A 14,178-nucleotide genomic window follows, 5' to 3' on the forward strand; every position below is an offset into this window, starting at 1 on the left:
ATCAAATCAAATCAGAAAAAAACCCCTTCACCTTCATGTTCCTTAGCCGCCACCACCTACTCTAGCAAACATGATGACTAAAGGCACTGTGGAAATATATTGCAAACATGCCTTTGCACTGGGGAAAGCCGCCTTCGGGACTGGCGGCTTTGCCTATTTTTGAGAAAATTTTGCCCACTGATTTTTATCCAATACAAAATGGCCAGAGACACCTAACTCTGGCTTAAGTATCAATTCTTATGGGGAAATCTGATCCACATAACATGGTTTCCTCTATGCTGCACTTTTCTAGAACATACTGGGGCATTAAGTGAGAAATCCCTATATTCTGTCACAGGAATAACAATGACAATGTTTCTATCCACTGCTGTTAACCTATAGCCTTCACTAACACACCATTCTCATTCTCTGTCAGATGCAATGTCTGCAGCTTGTAGGGGACGTGATGTCTCTCATTTTGGGAATGCCTCTTCCATTGCTCTGTCTGTCATATGCACAACTGACTCCTTTAATATTGCTGAATTGCTAATAGGTTCTGGTGTTTTACTGATACACAAACAATGCTATTCCTCTTCAGCCTAATCATTTTACTCAACTTGGTATTTATCTCTAAGAGTTACTGTTTACCTTTCAATAAAATGGCATGTTTTCAAGCTTGATTGAGTGAGCTGTATAACCTAAATAAGGTTGCAAAAGAATGTACATTTCTGATAACTGAATGGGTTTCCTCCGGGTGCTCCGGTTTCCTCCCACAATCCAAGGATGTGCGGGTTAGTTTGATTGGCTATGTTAAAAATTGCCCTTAGTGTTTGGAGATGCATAGGTTAGAGGGACTAAGAAGTAAATATGTAGGGATATCAGGGTAGAGCCTGGGTGGGATAGTGGTCAGTGCAGACTCGATGTGCCGAATGGCCTCTTTCTGTACTGCAGGGTTTAGCTGATTTCTATGATAATCTCTAGTCCACTGTGAAACTGATAGACTATGGCAAAGGGTTTTTTAATGAGTGTCACAAGTAGGCTTACATTAATACTGCAATGAAGTTACTGTGAAAATCCCCTAGCCGCCACACTCACACCTGTTTGGGTACACTGAGAGAGAATTTAGCATGACCAATACACCTAACCAGTATGGCTTTCGGGCTGTGGGAGGAAATCAGAGCATCAAGAGGAAACCCGTGCAGATAGGGGGGGAACGTGCAGACTCTGCACAGACAGTGACCCAAGCGGAGAATCAAACCCAGGTCCTTGGCACTGTGAGGCAGCAGTGCTAACCACTATGCCACCCATGCTACTGTGCCACCATAGTTTATTGAGAATGGATCTTGCGAATCCATTTCAGTTATATTGCTGTCAACCTGAATTTTGATTATCCAAAATCAAGCCCCAGAGTTTTGCTAATGACATTTAGATCAATGCTGCACTTTTCAAAAATATGTTCGTTCTGCCTCTGATTTAAAAACCAAGTGGAACTTGGTAAGCAGTTGAGCCTCTGAGAGATTTCTGTGCAGCTTTTAAAAAATACGGTCAACCTGTTTTCTTCAGCAGCACTCTAGGAAACAAATATGTAAATCACAAAAGCTGCTTCCCTCTCAAATTCTTCACTGCATTTCTCGCCAATATCTTAATTATATTTTGGCAACATTACCAGCAGTCAAATGCCATCTGTGCTCACAGGACAGCAGGACAGAGCTACAACAAGGAGCATGATCTGTAATTGAACTGATGAAGATATTTAAGCTCTCATTAATGAGATTGACAGAAGAATGCGCGGAGTCCTGGAGTGATATTTTATACAGGAGGGAAGCTGGAAAATGCAGCGAGACATTCAAAAACCCATTGACTTTAGCAAGACTAGAAAATCCCTCTGATGGGAAGGGGTCTAAAATTTCACCCCCAGACCCACAAACATCACTGACTAGGAGCCTCTGTCATTACACCTGGAGAACAATGACCATCATTTCCCTCATCCTTAGGATGACAAAACCGTGTTGAATCAAATTCAATGACTTGGCCAGTATTGTCAAGGTAACAAACACCAATTTTTGCCCTTCATTCTTGTTTTTTCTGAATGGTATCATTTTTTAAAGAAATTGAAGCTGCTCATACAGCCCCAGGAGCCTGTGAAACCATTCAATAAAATCATGGCTGATCTTTGATCTTCTTACAGCCCCATCCCCTCCCATACCCATTTACCTTGATTTTCTTAGTGTCAAAATCAGCACTTAAACAAATGGCTCAGCTGCATACTTGTTTATTTAAATGAACTTCCACCTCCTTATTCTTGCGTTATATTTACAAATGGGATGCTTGCTGACATCAGGAGAAGTAAATGTACTCACATTTATAAATATATTTACTCCTCCTTTATTGCATAGATGGCAATGGCACTGTTACTGCCCTGCATCCTCAGTGAGATCCTGCAGACAGAGAGAGAAACACCAATTTCCCTTCTTTAGACACTTTTGTTTGATATTACAAAGAGTCTTATAATTGAAGGGCATGATTAAATTTGCATATCACTGTTCAAAGTCCAGGGGTGCATTGGGAGTGACCAGGGAGTTACCTGTCCTTTTAGACCAAAACAATGCACAGGCACAGAGAGAGGAAGAGGGACAGAGAAAGAGAAAGCAACAGAGGATGATGGTGATGCATACGGAAACAAGGACATTCCTTTCCCTTATCAGCCAAGCAACCGTGTTGCTCAGAGCCCCAGCAAAAATCCATAATTGAGTATTAACCTCTGTAGTTACCTTTGGTAACGGACCCCTGCTCGTGGAAATAGTTTATCCATATCTATTCTATCAGAATTTGAACACCTCTATGAAAACCTCACACTGTCCAAGATGTCATGCATGATCAGTTCTAAAGTGTAATGATGAACACTGTATACCATACTCAAGACTACCTTGCATTAAGTTGATCTTTCTCTACACCCTAGCTATGGCTGTAACATTACATTCTGCACTCGCTCATTTCCTTCTCTATAAACGGTATATTTTGTCTATACAGCGCACAAGAAACAATACTTCTCACGGTATACTAGTACATGTGACAATAATAAATTAAATAAAATCAAATCAAATCAAATTCAAATAAGGCTGAACAAGTGATTGATAAAGATTAGCCAAACTTCCTTGTTTCCTTGCTTCCATGCCCCATGATTCAGTCTATTTTTTGTTTGTCTTGCTACCTTCGAAGATATTTGTATGTGGTTTCCAAAGTCTCTTTGTTCCTGTACCCAATTTGAAATTGTACCATTGATCTTATACTGCCTTTTGTCATTGTTCCTTCTAAAATGTAAGTATTATAAGGCCTGCATTTATACCTGTTGTTTTGATCTACTATTCCATGACTCATGTTAATGCTCTGCATCCAACTGAAAGCATCAGTTTGGTGAACAATATTTTTATTTGTTTGAAGTGCTTTGCTTCCACCTTCTTTTGGTTGATGCAAAACATTTGAGTGTAATTGGGGTTAATTTGGAGCCGCTGTTGTTTCCCATTTTACAGCTTTAACTGGATTATATAAATGTTCATTGTGTTGAATCCTTTGTGGTGCTCTTCACACTTCACATGTTAGCACCTTTGCATCTGTGTCTGGAAGCACTTTGGTATTCTATTCTTCAGATCAGTACACTTCATATTAATTCAAATAGTACTTAGCAGTGAAGTACAAGAGACTAAATAGAGTCTAGATTATTTTACAATGCATTCATATTTTCCCAGAAAACAGTACTTTAGTACCCTCAGTAGGATTACCAGCTTTAGGGAAAGGCAGCTGTACAGTGGTAACATCGCCAGACTAATACCTAAGACTAATATTCTGAGAAAATGGGTTAAAATCCCACCACAGCAGCTGATAGAATTTATATTCAGTTAACAAATTTGGTATGACAATGGTAAACCCACCCCAGCCCTACTGATTTCCAGCTACAGCTACCACACCCCCCCAACCCATGCCATGCATCCCCCCTGCCCCCTCAGCTGATGAATCAGTACTCATCCATGTTGAGCCCCACTTGGAGGAAGCATTGATGGTGGCAAGGGCACACAATGCACATGGGTGAGGAACTTCAAGGTCCATCACAAAGATTGGCTTGGTAATAAATATCATTACCACCCAAGCTTGCAAGGTCCTAAAACACATAATTGCCAGACTGGGTCTGTGGAAGGTGGTAACGGAACTAACTAGAGAGGAAAACATACCTGATTTTTTTTTTCCTCACCAACTACCTTTCTGTTTCAGATACCCCTGTCCAAGGTAGCAGTATTAGAAGTGACCACCTGATTGTTCTTGTGGAGGCATGTCCCATCTTCATATTGAGGATACTAGCAACTCAAAACTAACAATCTGTGAAGCATTGTAGGCATCAGCAGTATTGGACTCAACCACAATCTCATGGTTAAACATATTCCCCCACTCTAGCATTTCCATCAAGCCAGGAGATCAGCACTGGTTAAATGAAAAGGGCAAGAAGACATGCTAGGAGCAGCTCCAGGCATACCTAAAAATGAGGTGTCAAGCTGGCTGTAAAATGTTGTGGGTTCCTTAAATGACCAACATCAAGGTCTTCCAACAAAGATAGTTTATTGCTGAGCTCAACAGTTACATGCAACACTTGTTCTCTGCCCGCACTCCTGGGATAAGCTGCGCACTCCCGCCATATGATGTCCTTTTAGACGTGTCATCATGTTCTCAGGTGATCACTTGGTCCAAGCTGGTGAAGCTACAAAACAGAACTTGGTGTCAAACAGCGAAAAGAACATGCAGTAGGCACAGCTAAGCAATACCAACCCAATCAGCTCTAAGCTCTGCCACATCCAGCTGTGAATTGTGGTAGATCTGTCAACATTTTGGAGAAGGAGGAGGGTCCACAAATACCCCCATCCTCATTAATGGAGGAGCCCAGCACATCAGTACAAGAGACAAGGTTGAAGCATTTTCAACCAGAAGTGCTAAGTGAGTGATCCATCTCAGTCCTATTCTGAAGTCTCAAGCATCACACATGCTATTCTTCATCTTATTCGATTCTCTCCATGTGATGTTGTGAAATGGCTGAAGGCACTGGATACTGCAAAGACTGTGGTCCCTGACAACATTCCAGCAATAGTACTGCAAGACTTGTGCCCCAGAATTAGCTGTGCCCTTAGCCAAGCTGTTCCAATACAACCACAACACTGTCATCTGTCCAGCAATGTGGAAAATTGCCCAGGTATGTCCTGTCCACAAAAAGGAGGGCAAATTTAACCTAGCCAATTATGGTAGTGGGGGATTCAGCACTGGTCTCTCAGATGCACTTTTCACCACATTGTCCCACACTCGGTCACTTTTTTGAGAAAGTTGGGATGTTGGCGTCAGTGCTGAGGCGATTGGTGGCTAAACACACTGTTGATTGAGCCTGGCTTCAGAGCACTTGGGCACTGTTTTGCAAGGACACTCAATCTCTCAGTGCATTAGGAGACCCCCCCCCACCCCGCCTGCACCCCACGGACATCGGAACAACTTTCATCGTCTGCACATGCCCCCACCCCAACATGTGTCACCAGCTAAGGGGCTTCAGGGCCTGACCAAAGTGTCCCCCAAAAAGACCCTGACATGCCCCCCCCGCCACTCCCAACCTGATCCCTATCATGCACCCCTGTCATAACTGTCATTGCCCTCATCAGGCACCACCAACTCATTACTGCCCTTGGCACACTGACAGTGCCCAACTGGCACTCCCCATCTATCTGATGGACACTGCTCAGGCATGTCCCCAATGACCCAGAGGTTTCAATGCCCTCCAACACCACCACCCCTCTCCCACCACCCCCAGCATAACCATTGCGCCATGTTCCTGCTGGCGGAGACCAGTAGTGATTCTCGCTATTATTACGCCTTGCCCGAAGGCTGGAGAATTCTGTGCACTGGGAGTTGTATGGCCATGCATATTTAAATATTATTTTAAATAGGCTATTTGGTCTCAGACCATTAGAAAGGGTCATGGAGAATAGCAAACTGTTTGTCGCCAGGTGCAAAATGGATTTTTAGGGGCACATGTTATTCACCGGAACCAGCGCTACCTGCACCAGGCATAGCAAAGTTGGAGAATAGTCTCCTCTGGCTACAAGAGCAGGCAGAGGCTGCAAAGTGTAGCCTTCCTCCTGACTCCCCAGTGCCTGTCCAGGAGGTGTGTAATACAGTTCCCTTGATGGCTTCAGCTTTAATAAGTCTCAAGAAGTTTGTCATCATCCAGGAAAGAGAAGCCCACTTGATTGGCACTTCACCCACCACTTTAAACATGCAACCCGTGTTGATATCTCTTGATGCAATGACTGCAAGATGTCAGGACTAAGGGCTTCTCGAATAAATACATGCTTGGCTACTCCCCAACACCTCATGGTATCACAAGTTTATCTCTTAGAACCTCTGAAAGGTCATTGAAGGGCTTTCCTTCCAATCCTGGCCTTCGATTATTGTTGCAATACAGGACCTTTTTTTATTGCAGTTGCTGACCTATATACTGCCTGAAACTCATGAGCTCGATATGTACAGAGGCACGGGTGACACATTGGTTAGCACTGCTGCCTCACAGCACAAGGGACCCGGCTTCAATTCCAGCCTCAGGTGACTGTGTGGAGTTTGCATGTTCACACTGTGTTTGTGTGGGTTTCCTCCGGGTGCTCTGGTTTTCTCCCACAGTCTGAAAGATGTGCCGGTTAGGTGTAATGGCTATGCTAAATTCTCCCTCAATGTTCCCAAACATGCCCCAGAGTGTGGTGACTAGGGGATTTTCACTGTAACTTCATTGCAGTGTGAATGTAAGCCTACTTGTGACAATAATAAATAAACACTAAACATGTAGGATGTTTTTGCCTCAATATCCATGAAACCTATTCGCAGATCAAAAGAGATATCTGCCATTTTAGACGTGTTGGGTAAATGAATTAAAGTATGAGAAATGACCATGGAATTCTCTGACTTGTCACATATTTCATAGTTTTAGTTTTGCATTTTGATGAATAAATGCTATAATCTGGGTAGTGTATTAGCAAACGACTTGCATCAGATCATGTTGAACAGTTTATGGTCAGTTTCCATAGGTGTATGTGGAAACATTGGATTCCAGCAGCCAAGGTTAATGTTTTCCATTCAATATTTGAATCGCTGGTGTGGGGTCTTTGTAGATTCTTGGGAGCAAAAACGATAGGCTTCCCTTTTTGTCAGACGCATTCTCTAAGGCTTTTTGTGATTCATCAAACTGTAACATAATTTTCTGTGCAGGACCATATAATTGAAGTGCCAATTGGCCTTCAATCAATGACTTTCAAACCCATCAAACATTTTTGATCTCCCTTACAGATAAAGGCATTTATTTTAAGGGATCCATTATGGACCAAGGAGGCAATTTGTGGATGGAACCAGGAGACCTTGGTAGAGTGCTGAATGAATACTTCACAATCATCTGCACTCAGAAGAATGAGGATGATGGCATGGAATTGAAAGAGAGAGATTGTGAGGTTCTTAAGTAAATTAACATAGGGAAGACAAGGTATTGGAAGTGGTGTTAGCCTTAAAAGTGGATAAATCTTCAGGTCTAGATGAATTGTGCCTAAACTGCTTATGGGAGGCAAGGGATGATATTACAGGGCCAAATTTTCAGTTCCTCTTTGGCAATGGGGGAGGTGCCAGATGGCTGAAGAACAGCAAATGTAGTTCTGCTATTTAAGAAGCGTTGTAGAGAAAAATCAGGGAACGACAGATCAGTGGTAGGGAAACTATTGGAGAAACTTCTGAGCGAGAGCATCTATCTCCAATGGGAGAGGCAATGCTTGATTAAGGATAGTCAGCATGGCTTCGTCAGCAGGAGGTCATGCCTAACAAATTTGATTGAATTTTTTGAGCAGGTGACTAGGGAATGAATTTTAACAACCAGGGGAATCGGAGCGAGCAAAGTGCAGACTATGGATAAGTCCTTTGACCTTCGGCGGGATTTTACAGTTTTGGGGCGAGCGTGATCAGAAAAACCTGACCCAAGTGCCTAGATGAGGGTAGAGCAGTCGATGTAGTTCATATGGGTTTCAGCAAAGCCTTTGACAAGGTCTCACCTGGGAGACATGTAAAGAAGGTGAGTGCACATAGGATGCAGTGGATAAAGTGGATTCAAAATTGTTCTGTTGTAGGAGGGGGTGATGACAGAAGGCTGCTTTGGTGACTGGAAGCCAGTATTCAGTGGCATACCACATGGATCTGTGTTGGGTTCCTTATTATTTGTCATTTATATAACTGACATGGATGATTATGTGGGGGATAGGATGAGCAAGTTTGCGGATGGCTCAAAGATTGGCTGGGTGGTTAATGGTGAGGCTTAGTGTCTTGGACTGCAAAAGGATATAAATGAAATGTTCCACACACCCCACCCTCAGCTCAACATATAATTAAAATGGCAATATGCCAATTGGCCATGGACTTTCAAGGCCAATGTCTTTTGTAGAATTTGATTATTTTGTTGAAACTTTGGCAGATTTTTCGGTGACTCCGTGTAGAAAGCGACCACAATCAAAAGGAAATTTGGCATAACACAGAAATATGACAGCAGCCAAATCACAAATAAAATGAAAGTTCTTGTGCCTGAAGGGCCCCTTCCTGCTCTTGGAAAGTCAATTTAATAAAACTACAATGCCCGCCTGCCCCTTTATCCTGCGCAGCAAGTGCAAAATTGCATGGGCAATGTAAAATTTTTGTTAGTAAGGTTTTTAGTGACCTTAATTAGCCCTTCAAATTTCAACAGATGCAGCTCCAAATCCCATGTGTGCCCACTAACCTCAATATTGCACATGTGTAGATGGATACTTGGATCATTTTGCACAATTTTATATGCATTCGAGTTGGGCAATGACTGACTTTTGAATGTAAACTTCAGGCTTCTGTTTGAAACACATCCCAATTGGTGTTGAAGTTCTTTTCAAGTCTTCTGCAAGTTGTTTTGGAGGCTGATACTCAATGTATTCTTTTTCCTGGCTCTATCAAGAATGGTTATTGCCTTCCCACCACCTCATGCCATCCCCAACCCCCTGTCTTGTCCAGCTCCATAGCAAATAGTGTTGATTGCCTCACACTTGCTCTCATGCAAGCTGTTCAACAGTTGGACTCAGATTTATGCTCCCCTGATTAGTAGTTATTTTACTAGTATGCAAAGCTGCCTGTTGAAGCAAGGGGCAATGTCCTTACAATGTGGATCTGCAATTACTGACATCAGCGCTTTGCTGAATCACTGAGATAGAGATTTCCATGTTGCCGTAAGTACTGCTGATGTATTTGTAAGGTCCTCAAACTTCTGCACACTGGCATTCAGTTGCGTGTGGAGGGGTTTTGTATTGCAGGTTCTGCAAAACCTTCAATTCAAATCTTAAAACACCACCAGCTGTCACCATGTTGTGTTTTCCACCTCAGACAAAAATGTCAACTACACAAAGAGGATGAGTAACTCAATTAGGTGGGTTCTTTCATTTGAAGAGATAACAACATTATACAACAATATCTGTGAAATGAGTTAAAATTTTTAATCTCTAGGACTGCCCCAGTCTTCTGCGCAGTGATGACATGGCTATATCCATCATATCCTGTCTGGTGATGCACAACCCTTTGTTGGATACAGGATGTGTTCCTTTAACTAGAGACTGTTTCCCTTCACTTCCAGTTGTTGCAACTCACAAGGCCAAGCAGTTGCTTTTCTCTACTGACCACAGAGATCTGCTGCATGTCTGTGATATTTATTAATATTACAGAGAAGTCTGTAACCTCATCTAAACAGTGTCCTCCTCTGCCCTCTTCCCCATGGAAACATGAAACTCATTAACCTTGAATGCAAGTAGAATTACTAATTAACTATCCTTGAACTCAACTCCCTTTTGTCTTCCAAGTAAATGGGCAGTTTACAATACGCGACCTTCTTCACTTGGGAGACTCAAGCCTACTCATTGTAATCGCAAAGGTTGGGATTTTCTGTGCTGGGTGTGCTCATGGCTAAATCAGAAAATCTCATGAGAATGGTCTGAACATGTTTCCTCGTGACATAAATCCGGAAGGTGCCCTCACCTTGTCAATGGTGGACCACATTTCCCACTGTCTAACATTGGAAGTACATTTGCACTGCATTAGCTTACTGACAAGCTGAAATCATCCCCCAACGCCCCACTGCCACTCTGTCAAATTCAAATCCCACGTCAGCATGACTTTAGACTGATGTGATTTAAAAGATGTTTGCCTGTCAACCTGAACTTCAAGTGAAACTCGAAGTATACACAATTTCGTTCAGGGCTCACAAGGATCCCAATACAAGGAAGCAATTCCACAAATTAAGTGGGGATGGGCTGGGAGGTGGAGGGTGCAGCAGGGTTTGGGGGGGGGGGGGATGGTGGCAGGGGAAAGGGGGGGAGGGGAGGCGAGGGGCAGGTGGTTGGGTGAGGGGCTGGGGGGGTGGAGGCCAGAGGAGATTGGGGCAGGAGAAGGGGGGCGGGGAGAGAGGGTGTGTGGGGAGAGGGGTGAGGGTGGGGAAAAGGGGGGAGGGGGCACGAGGGGGTTGGTCACAGGCAAGTCTTCATAGTGGCTTGTTTGTGGCTTGCTTATTGTGCCATGGCATGGGCGACGCAGCTGGAGAGAAGGGATGGAAGGGAATCTCTAACTCTGGGCAATACTATCGGAGAGAAGGGATGGAAAGGAACCTCTGGGTATGGGCAATACAAGCGAAGAGAAATGAGTTACCCTCCACTGATCACACCCCAATAGAATCATAAAATCATAGGATCCCTACTGTACAGAAGGAAACCAATTGGCCCATGAAGTTAGCATTGACCACAATCCCCCCAGGCCTTTTTACATGACCCCACATATTTACCCTGCTAATCCCCTGACATTAAGAGACAATTTAGCATTGCCAATCAACTTAATCCACTCACCTTTGGCCATGCCCCCAGTCAGCCCTGGCCCTCTCTGGCTCATCCCATTGGCACTCCCCAATGCCTAGTGGGCAGTGCCAAGGTGCGCCTTGGAGAGTGCCAGTTTGCTCCTTTGGCAGCGCCAGCGTGGCACCCTGGCTGGCTCTGTCCAAGGACTACCCCCCTGACCTCCAACCTCCCATTATGGGGAGTGGCTCAGTGCCCTCTGTTCCCCCCAACGGGGTCAGGCAGCCTATTCTCCATCAGTGAGGAGCCATAGTGAATTCCGCTGGAGGGAACCATTTCCTGAGGAGGGGAAATGCAGACATGGGGAGAATGTGCAAACTCTGCACTGACAGTCACCCGATGCTAGATTCGGACCCAGGTCCCTGCTTTGAGGCAACAGTGCTAACCACTATACATACCGCTGTTTTTTTTCATTCATGCAACATGGGCACCACTGGCTAACCAGCATTTTCATCCCTAGTTGCACGAAGGCAGTTGAGAGTCAACCACATTGTTGTGGCTCTGGAATCACATGTAATCCAGACCAGGTAAGGACAGCAGATTTTCTTCCCTAAAGCACATTAGCGAACCAGATTGGTGATTCTGACAAATGCCAATGGTTCCATGGTCATCAGCACATTCTTAAATCCAGGTATTTTTATTGAATTTAATTTCCACCCTTCCCCCCGGTGGGATTCCAACCTGGGTCCCCAGAACTTTTGCTGAGTATCTGGATTCATAATCAAGCGACAATACCACTGGGCCATCGCCCATAATCAAGGAACTTTTTTTAATGGAAGTGTGTTTTTTTAAAATTGAACTCTGAAATGCTTCCAGATTGTGCTGGATCATTGAAGATTTTACATTCAGTGCTATGTACTGAACTTGAGTAAGAACAGTGAGGAAAAAAAAATTATTAAAATTAGCATGATTTTGAACCCAACTTGCCTGAATTACCATTTACATCCAAAGAGAAATTCTTAGCAAACAGTCTGGGTCACCATACCAAAAAGTAGTTTTGGTATAGAAAAGAGTAACAAAACTGATCCTCTTCAAAAAAAGGAATAAGTTAGAAGGCTGTGGTTAGCACAGTGGTTAGCACTGTTGCCTCACAGCTCTAGAGGCCTATATTCAATTCCTTGCTTAGGTCATTGTCTGTGTGGAGTTTGCATGTTCTCCTTGTGTGTACGTGGGTTTCCTCCAGGTGCTCCAGTTTCCTCCTACAGTCCAACGATGTGTGGGTTAGGCGGATAGGCTAAATTGCCCCTTTGTGTCCCAGAATATGCAGGTCAGAGGGATTAGCAGGGTAAATAATGTGAGTATACGGGGATAGGACCTAGGTGAGATTGTTGTCGGTGCAGACTTGATGGGCTGAATGGTCTCCTTCTGTACTTAAGGTTTCTATGATTCTATAAAGAAACATTCGAGGTTTAGAAAGGGTCACCTTATCAAAGTATATTAAATAACAAATTACTTGATAAGTTTGTTGATACAAGTAAGGAAAATATAATAAGAGAACATTAATTGGAAATAAGGAAAAAAAAATGTTGAAAATGTCACAGATTTTGGAATAGTCCATCAATCATGCAATAAAAATTAATATATTAAGCTGTTCAAAATGACAATTAGATATAATTGTTAAGATGCAAAAACTTCACTGGATTTAATTGTTCTTTTCTCATTCCTGAGTTTTCTTTCTCTTTTCTAGATTTCTATTTTTATTTCACTCCATTCGCAAAGCTAATGCACCCAGTGGACAGGGCAAGCCTTTAATCCATCTCCTTGCTTGCTCCAAAAACCAATTCAAATTGAAACCAACTCATGGTCCTCCCATGAGAGACATCGAAGATTCAAGCTGACAAGAAAAGGCATGAATCTGATCTTCGGCTTGATTATTTTAAAAATGTCATTCCTTTCTTAAAGTTACAATGCCAATGCACAGGGTGGGACAGGGAAAGTCCTTTAATACATCTCCATTCTTGCTCCAAAAAACAATTTAAATTGAATCCAAATCATGGAACTCACAAGAGAAACAAACAAGATCCAAGCTAACATTAAAAGGCATTGCACTTGATCTTAATCAAATGGCTGAGAAGCAACCCTTGACTTTTCTAAATTATGAATGATAAATAGATGCCATTCTTTTATATTGTAATTGTTTCATAGAATATCTACAGTGCAGAAGGAGGCTATTTGGCCCATCAAACCTGCACCAACAACAATCCTACCCAGGCCCTATACCCGTAACCCCATGTATTTATCCTGCTAGTCCTTCTGACACTAAGGGGCAATTTAGCATGTCCAATTAACCTAACCTGCACACTAAGGGTCAACTTAGCATGACCTATCAACTTAACCTGCAGATCTTTGGAGCGTGGGAGGAAACTGGAGCACCTGGGGGAAACTCACGCAGACATGGGGAGAATGTACAGTCTCCACATAGACAGTGACTCAAGCCGGGAGCTGAACCTGGGTCTTTGGGGCCGTGAGGGAGCAGTGCTAACCACTGTGCCACTGTGTGCCATTTCCATTTCACTCAAGATGAAAGCAATTGTTTTCAACACCAGCATTGTGTGAATCTCAACAAAAATTTCACTTGGAATATGGTGGGATGAGAATGTTCCCAAACTCTTGTATACATGGCCAATATCAAGATCAGGGACAAAATTTTTGACCTCCCAGTTGTGTGTTTCCCGCCAGTAGGTGGTGGTGTGCTGTTTGTTAGTGGCGGGATTCTCTGGTCCCACCAGTGGGAACTCCCATTGACATCAGCCCACGCTGATGGGAAACTTGCAGGCGGGGATGCACTGCCAGAAAGACCGGAGAATCCTGCCAGCGTGAACGGCCGAGAATTCTGGCCCAGATGTAATTAGAAGCAGTTTGGTCAAGAGTGGTAAGTCTGGTCATCAGCAAAAAATGGGGTAAAAATAAATTTGTTCAATGAGGTTATCTGCACCTTATGATTGCGTTTACATTTAACTCCCACATCCCCTTATATTCGATGCTTACTGGATTGTGCTATTTGAGAAATAGCGCAATCCAGTCAAATAGCAAGATAAGGGATTAATTGAGTTCCACAACTAAGCATTGAGATTGTTATATATATGGTTTGCATTCTGGTGTGTGCAAGCAAAAACACATTATTGCTGATTTGGAGTTACCATCGGTTTAGCAAATAAAATCTAAATGAAGGTAGTATCGCTGCCAATTTCATGCATGTACTAATCTTAGAGTGGAAAGCAATCTGTATTTTTGT

Source organism: Carcharhinus amblyrhynchos, chromosome 14, assembly GCF_965287045.1.
Source record: "Carcharhinus amblyrhynchos chromosome 14, sCarAmb.v2.hapA, whole genome shotgun sequence".
NCBI lineage: Eukaryota > Metazoa > Chordata > Chondrichthyes > Carcharhiniformes > Carcharhinidae > Carcharhinus > Carcharhinus amblyrhynchos.